General features: G+C 39.5%; 1 long non-coding RNA gene across 1 annotated transcript; it reads left to right on the top strand.

The window, feature by feature from the left end:
* Window positions 1–491: 491 nt before the first annotated feature.
* LOC121511332 lies at window positions 492–11,606 on the top strand. Its single transcript, XR_005992036.1, has 3 exons — window positions 492–579; window positions 1,148–1,269; window positions 11,506–11,606. It is a non-coding gene; the product is annotated as an uncharacterized LOC121511332 (long non-coding RNA).
* Window positions 11,607–12,509: the final 903 nt, after the last annotated feature.

Below are 12,509 nucleotides of genomic sequence, written 5' to 3'. Positions count from 1 at the left end.
GTGGCCATCAGGTTCTTGGCCACCACTCTTGCTAAGGCCCGTCTTCCAAATTGCTCAGTTTGGCTGGGCCACCAGCTCTCTTAGGAGTCCTGGTTGTGCCAAACCTCTTCCATTTCATAATTATGACAGCCACTGTGCTCTTGCGGGCCTTCAGTTCAGCAACATTTTTTAGTATCTTCCAAGGTCTATGCCTTGCAACAATCCGGTCTCTGAACTATGAGGCAGTTCCTTTGACCTCATGGCTTTGTTTTTGCTCTGATATGCATTGTCAGCTGTGAGGCCTTCTTTAGAGAGGTGTATGCCTTTCCAAATCATGTACAATCAAATTAGTTTTACTTAACTTAAATACCCTAAAAGGCTCTTGTTGCAGCTCTTAATTTGAGATGTCCCCATCTCTTATGTTTTCTCCACCACTTCAACTTTCAAAAAAGCTTTTATTGACATTTCAGCAAGGACTGAAGTTACAGTTGTTTATGTCTTCATTATAGATAATCTGATTAAAAGGCATTTTACTATACATGCATATTATGAGGAAACATTATGCTAAACAAACCTACCATATGCTGTATGTTAATGAAGGTGAGTTTTACATTGAAGTTATTCATACTTGCAAAATACAACCATCTGTTTTCAAATATCTTTTACATACGTACTCTATAGGTGGTGTGTGTAGGAAGGTCTCAAAACAATGTTTTATGTAAGACTAGGCTAATTTATTTTATCTGATGCAACAACAGATGCTCCAAATTATTCAGGAAACACCTTATAACCCCTCAAAGCTCCATGTAAAAGCTTTTGACAAGACCGTTTCTATCAGCAGATATTTTTACCTGCCATTCCTGGAAAGCAAAGGTGTAACTAATGATATTAACAATGGCTGTGTCCCATTTAGGTGTTCCTTAAGCCATGACAGTGAGATAGATTTTCCTCTGCAGACATCCTGACTCATCATTGGAAAAGGAGAGGCGTTACTGACATCATTACCACTGCTTTGTTCTATTTAGGCATCCCTGTAAGTCACGGCAGAGTGGATGATAAAGCTGCTAACGCTGCCTGATTGCTCTGCAGATCAGGGTGTACTGAAAACAGCTGTGAGCTTGTTCACAGGCCCCTTCGTTGTCTGACAGCTTGTGTTTTGCCCCTTTAGGACCCTGGTGGATGTCAATATATTCCCTGCTCACAGCAATCACTTTGGAGAACAACAAGAAGTGGAAGCCAAAACTACAAAACAAATCCAAGTGTGACCTCCACTTAAGGCTGGATCAAAAGGTGAGCTGATTCCTGCATTAAAATCCACAACATCACAGCAGAAATACGTGTGTTTACAGGCTGGTACAGTGTCTATAAAAGTATTTCCTCCTTGGATGTTTTACCTTTTTAATGATTTTATGAATTAATCTTGGAATATAATTAGGTTTCTTTTTTTTTTGGACAAATTTTAAAAAACCACACAAAAGTCTTTAATGTCAAAGTGAAAACAGATTTCCCCAAAGTAAAGCCAATTAAACAAAACATGTCAGGTAAAATAAGTGACTGCATAAATATTCACCTCCTTTAAAGTGACTGACCCAGTTCAACAGACGTCCTACTGATTGGTGCTAGTAGTCTCACAGTTAGTGAAATGAGGATCACCAGAGGGCAGTGAGTGTGTCTCAAATGATTGTAGTATAACGATACCTGTGTCTGGAAGGTCCAGTCACTGGTTAATCAATATTTATGGCTACCATTACACCATGAAGACAAAAGAACTCTCAAGGCAACTAAAAAAAATCATGATTAATCAGAGCATTTTTAATAGTTTAAGTATATTTTTATGTTCTTAGATATTTAAAGGTTGTTATTGTCAAGTGTTTTATTTTTGTTCTTTTAATTTTATGTACAGCACATTGAAAGTGCTGATCTAAGTCCTTATCAATAACACTATCCATACTTTCTATAGTTTGGTGGAAAGACAAAATAAGGGCTAATATTAAAACTACAAGTGGTCTTAGCTGAGTAGTGCTTGAGTTAAAAAGCTATGATTCAGTCTGTCACATCTATTATTATCCCTCAAATATAAACACATATTCACACTGTGTTTGTTGAAGTTTCTCATCAAAACTAAATTTTCCCCTTTTTATGTGATATTTGATGACATCATAACATATAGAATGCAGTCGTTTAATTTACTGAGGTTACCTGAACGCATCATATTTTCCGTCTTCAGATCAGAGAGTTTGCTAATTAACTTCAGTTTTGCTAATTCCACCGCAGATTTCTATACTGGGTTAATATTTTTAACAAAAAGGACTTGCTCAAAGTTTTGGAGCACTTTTCGGCATTTATCTGAGCAGCTAAAGAAGAAAACTGTCCTGAAGCAGCTGAAGAGAGTGGTATGACCATGGCTTGATCCGGTGCTGTTATTGTCGTCTTTACTACCATAAGCAAAGATGTGCTTAGCCCGAAGGTGGTACTTAAGACTCATTGTGCTTCAGTGTAAAGACAGTTTATCACTGCAGCATGCACCCATAGTTTTGGTTTTATCTTCATTAACATTCTCCAGCTTTTATTAAGAAAATTGCCATTAAGCAGACCTGGCTCTGTCTCCTCACTCATTAGTGCTGGCTGCGTTTGACCTGCCTATCACCTCTTCACCCCAGTCACGTAAACACACGCGCTGGAGGATTACGGGGCCAAGTTGTGGTCAAACTTAGTCACATGATTAAATTGCGGTTTTTTTTTTTTTGTTTTTTTTTTATGTGTTAAGGTTTCAAGGTTAATCGCGAGTGTTAACACATTAATGTTAACAGCCCTAGTTAAGTTAGTTAGATGGCAATCTCAGGTCCATTTAAGGCTCCACCTTCTTGTCCCTACATGGAAACTTTTGGCTTCAGGTCATCCATGAGTGTTTCCACTATACTGACCAGTTTTATTGGTTAAGACCAGCAGATAAAGATGGCTTAATTTAAAAGCATTAAGTTGACATTTGTTGCTCAAATCAGCAGCAGTCTCATTCCACTTTTCAGCAAATGTTGCTAAAAAATGCATTTAGTCTCTCAATGTATTCCATTAAAGACTTGCAGCTTAACAATGAAGCAAAATATGCAAAAAAAAAAATGTCATGATTGCTGATCTTATACTTATCCCACACAGTTAAATCCAGAAATGGGCATAAAATAAATCGAGTTAGAAACACACTCCTCAGTCTAAGATTTTGTCATTCCACATAAAACCTGAAAAAAGGTCTTCATCAAGGAAATAAATACTTTATATATAAATAAACTGAATTCAGTTAATGCAGGCTTTTAATGTGATGGCTTCTGGCAGCTGCATTCAAGTCAGATTGATTTCCCTATGAATTGTGACTGCATCAGCATAAATTAGTCTTATCTTTCTACCTTTGCAGGTTGATAATTCTAAAAAAAATACATCTTGCATCTTTGGATTATCTGATAAAGCAAACAAAGATTTCAGATTGTCTCACTTTGTAAGATTTGCTTTTTTTCCACCTGATAAATTTTCACACTTTTTTCCCACCCTGCAAGCAATGTCAAAGAAGTTATTCAGCACAGAGAGCAGGCTTTGAAATAATTCACAGAGTTGTTTGTGCCCATGAATACTAGATGTAAACATCTAAAGTTAAGCAGATAAATTGTATTTCCCATCAGAAAGAGAAGCCATTACAAAGCGTTCCCCACAGTTGGGGATTCACACAGAATTACACTTTCCCCCCAGAGGACGTAATTTCTTTATTCATTTTCTTTCTTTTCTTTCATCCATCACTGTATCATAACTTTTCTCATAATTGATAAGGGAGAGAATCAGAATGCATGAATCCTGCTCTTTGACTCTGCTTTGTAAGACCCATATTTCAGTGATATAGAAAAGCTAAATTGAACATTGTTGTTCGGGTAAGTATAGGGGAGTTATGGCTTGATTGTAAAGGTAACCTGGGGATTTGTTGTGTTTTTCTGATGAGAGTGAAGGTTTTCATTACAAAGACCCCCTGGCACTGAAATATCAGACATCTTGAGGGGAGGAAGGAACACTTGGATGAATGTTTTATGTTATGAGGATAGTGTTTCTAGAGGGCTGCACTGGTCCCTGCATTATTTGCTTTCGAGCAGGTGGATTCCATCTTTCTCTGCAGTCAGGGTCATTTGCAATTCCAGATGGCACAAACACTGGTGCATAAAACAGCATATTCATATTCAGTCCTGTTTCATCCCTAAACCTTTAGCCCTATAGCGCTTTCGTCTAGTTGTTTGGCTTTAAACACTGGAATGCTAAAAAAAGGAAATTGCAAAACATTGTTGCAACAGGATTGCTCATAAAAGCACTCATGTTTAAAATATCTTGAAATAAACGCAAACCTGAAATAATCTCTAACAGTAGGACATCTGGCACTGTGAAGAAACGGAAGTGAGGAGCTCATGGAGGCATGAACTTTTGAACTCCCAGTTGGTGGTGTAATGCACTGCAAGGCTGAGACCACAGATCTGTAGTTGTGGAGAAGGGGGGTCACATTTTTTAGCGGCTGGCCCACCTTTACTCTTACTGACATGAAAAACTCTGCCAGGGAGTTTTCAGGAATAAAACAAAATATATGCCCAGGCAAATCATACTGTAAGTCACGCATCTTTATGAGATCTCTAAATCCTGGCTTTTCAACAACACCTACTGGGGCCATGTCTTTGGTGATGTGTTGTATTAGTGCTGCTGTAATCTTGCAGCGCATTTTACAAATTACAGCATTTTGTTTGCCTTCTCCTTTTTGAAATCTGAACCACTGCCAGATGACAGTTTAATTTCTGTTATTTTTCAGACCAAAATCATCCGTCTCCATCTCAAACTTCCGTCTCTTAACACCACTAACTCACCTTGTTATGTTTCTCTGCTCTCATTCATCCCTCCCTTTCTGATACATAAAAGCACATGCATGGAGAGGAATATTCTGGATTGGTGGGGAGTGGGCTGTCTGCTGTGAGAGAGGCATTAGGAGACAGTGGGAGAAGTGAAACTCCAGAGAGAAATGCACACGGATGGCTTAAAACCCCCATGTAATTTATACTTAATGATCACAATATAGTCATTCTGGAGGTAGTTTTTGATAAACCCTCTCTGCTGGGGGAAGAATTGTCATCTTGGAGGATAGAGTTCCGTCCCAGACTGTGGCAATATGGGTTTGCCACTGGTTGCAGAATCTCATCTCGATATCTCTCTACATTGAGGTTGCAGTCAATGATAAAAAGCTTAGTTTTCCAGTGAAGGAGATGACACTCCACACCATCACACTGCCTCCACCAAAAAATGTTGCTGCAGCAATCAGCATAGCGTTCCCCGCGTCTTCTCCACAACTGACCCTACAATTCAACCCCCAAAATTCAACAGAATCTGGACTCATCCCTGAACATAACATTCCTCCAAAAGATTAGGTTCCAGTGCATGTGTTGCTGACACCAGAGCAAACAGGCCTGATGGCAAAGGGCAGTCACGGCAGGCCTCATGGAGACTGGAGATTGGCTGCATGCAGTCTGTTCCAGATTGTCTGAGCAGGGAGCTGTTGGCCATATCATCTTGCAAACCTCGACTGCAAATCTGTATTAGACCGGTTATGGTCCCTTAAGCCGGTTACACACCGCCGCACGGCGACTGACTGCTTCCAGTCATTTTAATGAGAGAAGATTTTGAGATGGTACTAGGGCTCACTCCAAATGATGCCACAACTTAGTTTTGTGGAACACCAGCTTGAAGTTGCTCTTTTGCATAGGACCTATCCAGATCAGTCAAACGTGGCATGCTAATTCTTGGAGCAGACACCTGCTGACCACTATGGCAGGGCCCATGCTCACAGGTGCTAAAAATCAGGCTCCTGATCGGCAGAAGCTGAAAAAAAAAAAAAAAACTCAATCACAACAGTAGAATAAGCTGTTTGGCACTGGCAAAGAAGATTTGGCAAATGTTTCATTAGTACAACCCACATACTCAGCTTTGCTGGTCATCCCACAAATGCATGTTTCTTAAGAATGTGGCACCATTTAAAAGGGAAATAAACAAGCTTTCCAAGATTTATGACCAAGAAGAATTTTTCAACAAAGTAATAATCTACCAAACACAAATTTCCTTAGTTTTTGTGAAACATTAGAAATTTTTTACAATTTTGTTATGCAGACATAAAGGGAGAGTGCTGTGTATGAATATCAGACAGGAGGAAGCAGTGTAGCATAATAACCGGTGAGCTGAAACTTGTCACTTATCTCCATGAACCAAATCAAGTGAATTCCAATTAGCCTCTACACTGATGCGAGTGTGCGTCTAATTAGAAACACTTTCATGTTATCAGAAACCTACCAAGAATCCGGCACCTCTTATAGATGCTCATCTGTTGCTGATAACGATCAGACACCGGACCGTAAAATGTCTCCAGTTTGTCCTTACCGTGGTCGCCTTTGTCACAGAACAACCTTGAATAGGGTCTGATAAAGCACAGATAAGAGAACAGCTGCAGGTCAAGTCTCACAAAGCACCGTCTGGGGATGTGTCTTTTTGGGTAATCGCAGGAGAGGTTATCTATCTGTCCCCTCATCAGCATGCCAGTGGTAATAAAAAGTAGCTTTGTGGCAGAGGATAAAAGCCACCCTGCCGCTAAGTGTGATTCGTACCCCTCGGTGCTGCTGGAGGTGGGGCTGAGACAGGGAAGCCATTAGAGAAGACAAGGAGCAGTAATCTGATCATGTCCTATAGGAGCAGATGCATCATCACTCAACTGTGCCATAATGTCAGCCCTCTGCCCCGCAGCAAACACACGTCTCATTTGTTCAGAGTGTTTACATCAGATGACATCTGTCTGTATCCTGGTGTCGTCATGATAACCTCGTCACTCACATGCTCCAGCTTTATGAGCTGCTCATAAAGTGAATCGCCTGCTGGATGAGGGCCAGAAAATGACCAACTCCCTGATAATGATCCCAGAAGACTGCAGTCCATTTATGTCTGGGTTATATAAGTCAATGCAAGTGCCGTTTAAAGTCCCAGGTCATGTTTAAAAATCACATTTAAAGCTATTTGACACTGAGACAAATGTACAACTAAACAAGGCAGAGAGATTTTAGAGGACAAAAACATCTGTAAGATTACACTCTGGATCTCTGAGGGGATTGTGTGTTGTGATGTTCATAAAGAGACAAGATTTGACCCTGACAAATCAAAAATCCAGATACACGTGTGAAAATAGCCTGTAATATTTGTCAAATGTAATTAATTCTACTTCATTTCAGTCTTCCCTTCAAAAAAAGAAATGACATCTTGTGCTTTTACCGTGAATGCAGAGGAATGGAAGTAGCACTTTGTATTGAAGAGTCTTTGATAGCTGTGAGCCTAATAATTTTGCTTGCTTGTTGACAGAAAGAGCAAACATTTCAACATGGATACGGATATAATCAATGCACAACTGTCTTCACATTGTAAAACAAGCTGACAACCTCTGTTGAGTGAGCAAAAGAACCAAAACCAAGAAAAAAATCCTGTCAAACACTTCTGATACCTTGACCTCTTCCTCTTTTTTGTTCCTTGCCCATCTCAGTGTGAGGGACAGAGAGGAAAATAGGATCAGGGGCTAAAACACCACATTGGGCTGCATGGGGATGCACAATATTGGATTTTTGCTGATATCCGTTATGCCGATATTCGCAAGTTAATTTTAGCTGATATTGATAATTAAATGTAGTTCAGACTTTAAAAGTCAGTCTTTGAAAAACACAATTTAGAGTTAGAGGATGGAAAAATAAACAATTTTCAGTCTGTAAAATAAAATTTAACATGTGAGGAATGATGATGAATGAGGAAAAAGACTGTCTGATAAACGTCTGTTTGTCCAGCTTGAAACTCCACTAATCTGTTTGTATGATGACCGGTATTTTCAGCTGATATATGCAGATATTATAGCCAAAATGTCTATTGTAAATATCGTCAGAAATGTTCTTATATGCTGATTTCATGTCAATGATAATGAAAATCCTCAGCACTGGTGCTCACTCACTTTGTGTGCAGCTAGGACAAGGTACAGAGCATTTATGTAGAAAATGTTCAGACCCCTTCACTTTTTTCTGTTTTGTTATGATGTAGCCTGATGCTACAATCATTTAAATTCATTTTTTGTTTCATTTATCTACACTCAGTACCACATATTGGCAAAGTGAAAACAGAAATGTGGAATATTTTACATTTTTATGTAAAATAAAAAATCTGAAATATCCCATTGAAATGTGGATTAACACCAAACACTTGAAATTTATCTCAGGTTCGTCCCATTTCTCTTGATCTTTGCTTAGATGTTTCTAAACCTTGATTGGAATCCACTGTGGTAAATTAAAAGAAGGCCTCACAGCTGACAATGCATATCAGAGCAAAAACCAAGCCATGAGGTCAAAGGAACTGACTGCAGAGCTCAGAGACAGGATTGTTGCAAGACACCGATCTGGGGAAGGCTACAGAAAAATGTCCTTTGCACTGAAGGTTCCCAAGAACACAGTGGCCTCTATAATTCTTAAATGGAAGAAGTTTGGCACAACCAGGACTCTTTCAAGAGCTGGTGGCCCAGCCAAACTGAGCAATCAGGGGAGAAGGGCCTTAGTAACAGAGGTGACCAAGTACCCGATGGTCACTCTGACTGAGCTCCAGAGATCCTGTGTGGAGATGGGATAATGTTTCAGAAGGACTACTATCACTGCAGTCCTCCACCAATCTTGGCTTTGTGGCAGAGTGACTAGATGGAAGCCTCTCCTCAGTGTAAAACACATGGAACGCCCACTTGAAGTCTGCAAAAAAAACTCCTTGTGAAAGCTAAGCAGGCTTTGATAGTCTCCAAATACTCCGAATATTTCAGTGAAAGTTTACAATAAAGCAAAGCTATACTGGGGAAATATTAGACCCTGACATTTTTAGAGGGGAGTGGAGGGTGTAAACGGACCTTTAGAAGACAAGACTGGGCCAGTAAACGCTCATTTTAAAGAAAAAAAAAAAACAGTGGGCTGCTGCCTCTGCTCTATGGGGAAATAATTAGCAAAAAAAAAAATTGAAAAATCATACTGACCCCGTTGGCCCACTGGGAAGATGCCCACTATGCCAGATTGCCACCCTTGCCATAAGCCTAAACATTCCAATAAACATTTTCCCAACAATTCCATGTGATATCCTGAACATTTTCAAGCAAATTCCCTAAAATCTCACCGGAAATTTCCCCTCAAGTTTTTTAATCAAATTCCCCCAAAAGGACAAACGCATACTCCAATATTACATGAAAACAAAAGAAATTCCCCCAAACATCCAAACAAATTCCCTGAAACCTACATGAAAATTACTGAAAATTTTAAAGGACACCCATACCCCAAAATTTCCTGTCAAATTCATGAAAAATTTAGAAATACATTTTCCAAGTTTCCTTAAAAAAAATAAAAAAAAATAAAAAATAAAAATTCTAAGCAAATTTCCCTGAAACTTCTGATGAAACTCTCCAAAATATGCCCAAAATTTACACTGAATACCTGAAGATTTCCAGGCAAATTCCCCAAAGTATCAACAAAAATTCCTGGAAATCTCAAAGCAAATTCTCCCAACATTACAAGCAAATTCCTTCAGCTTCAATGGACACTCTGGACAAGTATCTCAAAAGTTCTGATAGCAGAAACTATTACCATGTTGTTGAAAAGCCAATATATAATGTCCTCATGTATAAATGCAGTGTCTCAGGAGGAGTCATGTTTGAAAATAGATCTGTGTGTTTAAAACGATATAGCTATAACGAGTGAATCTGTCATGTTAGAATGGATGTGAAAAAACAACCCTACAATTGGTTGTTGTTTCAAATTGATCTCTGCGACTCTTTGGTTGCTGGAGATAGTCACCACCAGTCCCTCACCCATGTTTTCTCCTCTATAAATAAAGACATACAAAGCCCAAAATAAAACTTTAGAAAAAGCTAAAAGACGTTTCCTTATATAGGCACCTTTTACAAATAGGTCAGCATAGATCTTGATATCATTTCAATACCCTTCATCTTTCCAGAAAAGGGTTGGCAGAGTCAGCGGTGCAGATCAGAGGCTGTGATATCATCCCATTCCTTTGTACCGCTCCCTTTATGCAGTTAAATCTGGTGATGCAATTTGCCAGATCTAGTCTTTGTGATGTATGAATCTGATATTTTAGAGATACACTTCAGAAATCATTTATAGAAAATGTCATTATAATGATCTGTGACAGGTCAGATCTCCCTGTACCCTCTCTATAAATATGACAGATATGTGACCAGGCCACAAACTTGGATTGCACTTGATCTGTATGAACACAGACAACTTCTTCCACTTTGACACACCACCTCTGACAAAAACATTTTGTGACTATATTTGATGAGAAACAACTCATTTGGATGTAAATGAGAAGCACATGGTGATTTTCTTTTAACCTTGTTCAAATGATTCTAGCTTTATAAATGAGGGTCAAGATAAAAAAAAGTGAGGGAGTTTGTTCTGATGAATTATAGACCTTTAAGAAAATAGTGTCAGGCCCATTCAGGCAAGATAAACAGTCCCACATCACTGGAGTAAAAGCTCACACTTAAGTAACGGCTCCTCTAGTTTTTAAGTTGTTTTTTTGGACACATTTTTCCTGCTGTCATATTTTGGACTTGAATGCATTTATCACATCCTGTTCAGACTTTTGTAACTCCAGTCATGTTTAAGTGAAAACAACCCTTCATGACTGTGGTTAATCAAAAGCTGCTGCCAGACTTCCAGGAAAAAGAGGCGACAAGCTTCATGTGCTGCCTGCTAAATATTTTTTAATTCAACTCTTAGCCTTTAGTTATGAACAAAAGTCAACTAGTATGGGTGTAGCAGTATTTGTATTCATCCCAAACCATCACAGTTTGGACAGCAGTTCAGTGAAAAAAGACAAAAGCTCTAACCTTGCAAAGATGATGGATTGGCCAGTGTGCATGTCTGTTATCAGACAGAGCCATCATGCAAAGCTTTGATCTGATACACTGGTTCCTGGTCTGAGAATGGCTGGACCAATTAGCGTCATTTAAATAACGAGGCAGCAGCTTTGGGTGCCGTGAAGTCGTACTGCAAGCCTATAAACATGATGGTTAATAAAGAGACTAGCTCTGATATAGCAAAAGCTGCAGAACTGGACATTTATTTTTTTAGGAGAAGAGTAATGAGTGACATTAAAAGCTTCCTCCATAGAAAAAAAAGATTTTTGCTCTTCTCCTGACCAGCTTCAGCAAGAGTTTAAATGGATGTAAAATATACATTCACCGGCCACTTTATTAGGTACACTTTGCTGGTACCAGGTTTGACCCCTGTTGCCTTCAGAACAGCCTAAATTCTTCATGGCATAGTTTCAACAGTGTTAGAAACATTCCTCAGAGATTTTGGCCCATATTGCCATGACATCGTTACACAGTTGCTGCAGATTTGTTGGCCGCACATCCATGATGCAAATTTCCCGTTCCATCACATCTCATAGGTGCTCTGTTGGATCAAGATCTTGTGACTGTGGAGGCGTTGGAGTACAGTGAACTCATTGTCATGTTCAAGAAACCAGTTTGAGATGATGAGCTTTGTGGCGTGGTGCATTATCCTGCTGGAAGTAGCCATCAGAAGATGGGTACACTGTGGTCTTAAAGGGATGGACATGGTCAGCAACAATACTCAGGTAGGCTGTGGCTTTTAAATAATTCTCATTTGGTACTAAGGGGCCCAAAGAGTGCCAAGAAATTAGCCCCATACCATTACACCACCAGCCTGAACTGTTGATAAAAGGTAGGATGGATCCATGCTTTCATGGTGTTGACGCCAAATTCTGGCCCCACCATCTGAATGTCACAGCTAAAATTGAGACTCATCAGAGCAGGCAACATTTGTAAAATCTTCCATTGTCCAATTTAGGTGAGTCTGTGTGAACTGAAGCCTCAGTTTCCTGTTCTTAGCTGACAGGTGTGGCACCTGGTGTGGTCTCCTGCTGTAGCTCATCTGCTTTTTTCCACATGTTGTGCATTCAGAGATGGTATTCTGCATAACTTGGTTGTAAAAAAAAAAGGTTATTTGAGTTACTGTAGCCTTTCTACCATCAGTCTGTCTTTCCTCCCCTGACCTCTGACATCTACAAGGCATTTTTGTCCACATAACTGTCGCTTACTGGATAAGTTCCCTCTTTTGGACCACTCTCTGTAAACCCTGAAGATGGTTGTGCGTGAAATACTCAGACCAGCCCATCTGGCACCAACAACAACTTAAATCCCCTTTCTTCCCCATTCTGATGCTCAGTTTTGGACTTCAGCTAGTCCTCTTGACCATGTCTACATGCCTAAATACATTGAGTTACAAATAAAAAAAGTTGCTCCTTCATTTCTGATGTCCATCTAAACTTTATGCTTCACGTCCACTATTGTAGCCCTGGCCGTGTTTTTGTTTTGCTTCCTCCTTTGGTCAGCTTGCGTGCTGATTGGCTGTTGGTCCATTCCACATAAC

The sequence above is a fragment of the Cheilinus undulatus genome, linkage group 6 (genome assembly GCF_018320785.1).
Source record: "Cheilinus undulatus linkage group 6, ASM1832078v1, whole genome shotgun sequence".
Classification (NCBI taxonomy): domain Eukaryota; kingdom Metazoa; phylum Chordata; class Actinopteri; order Labriformes; family Labridae; genus Cheilinus; species Cheilinus undulatus.
The sequence above is the reverse complement of the archived record's forward strand: the minus strand, read 5'-3'. Positions and strand labels throughout refer to the sequence as shown.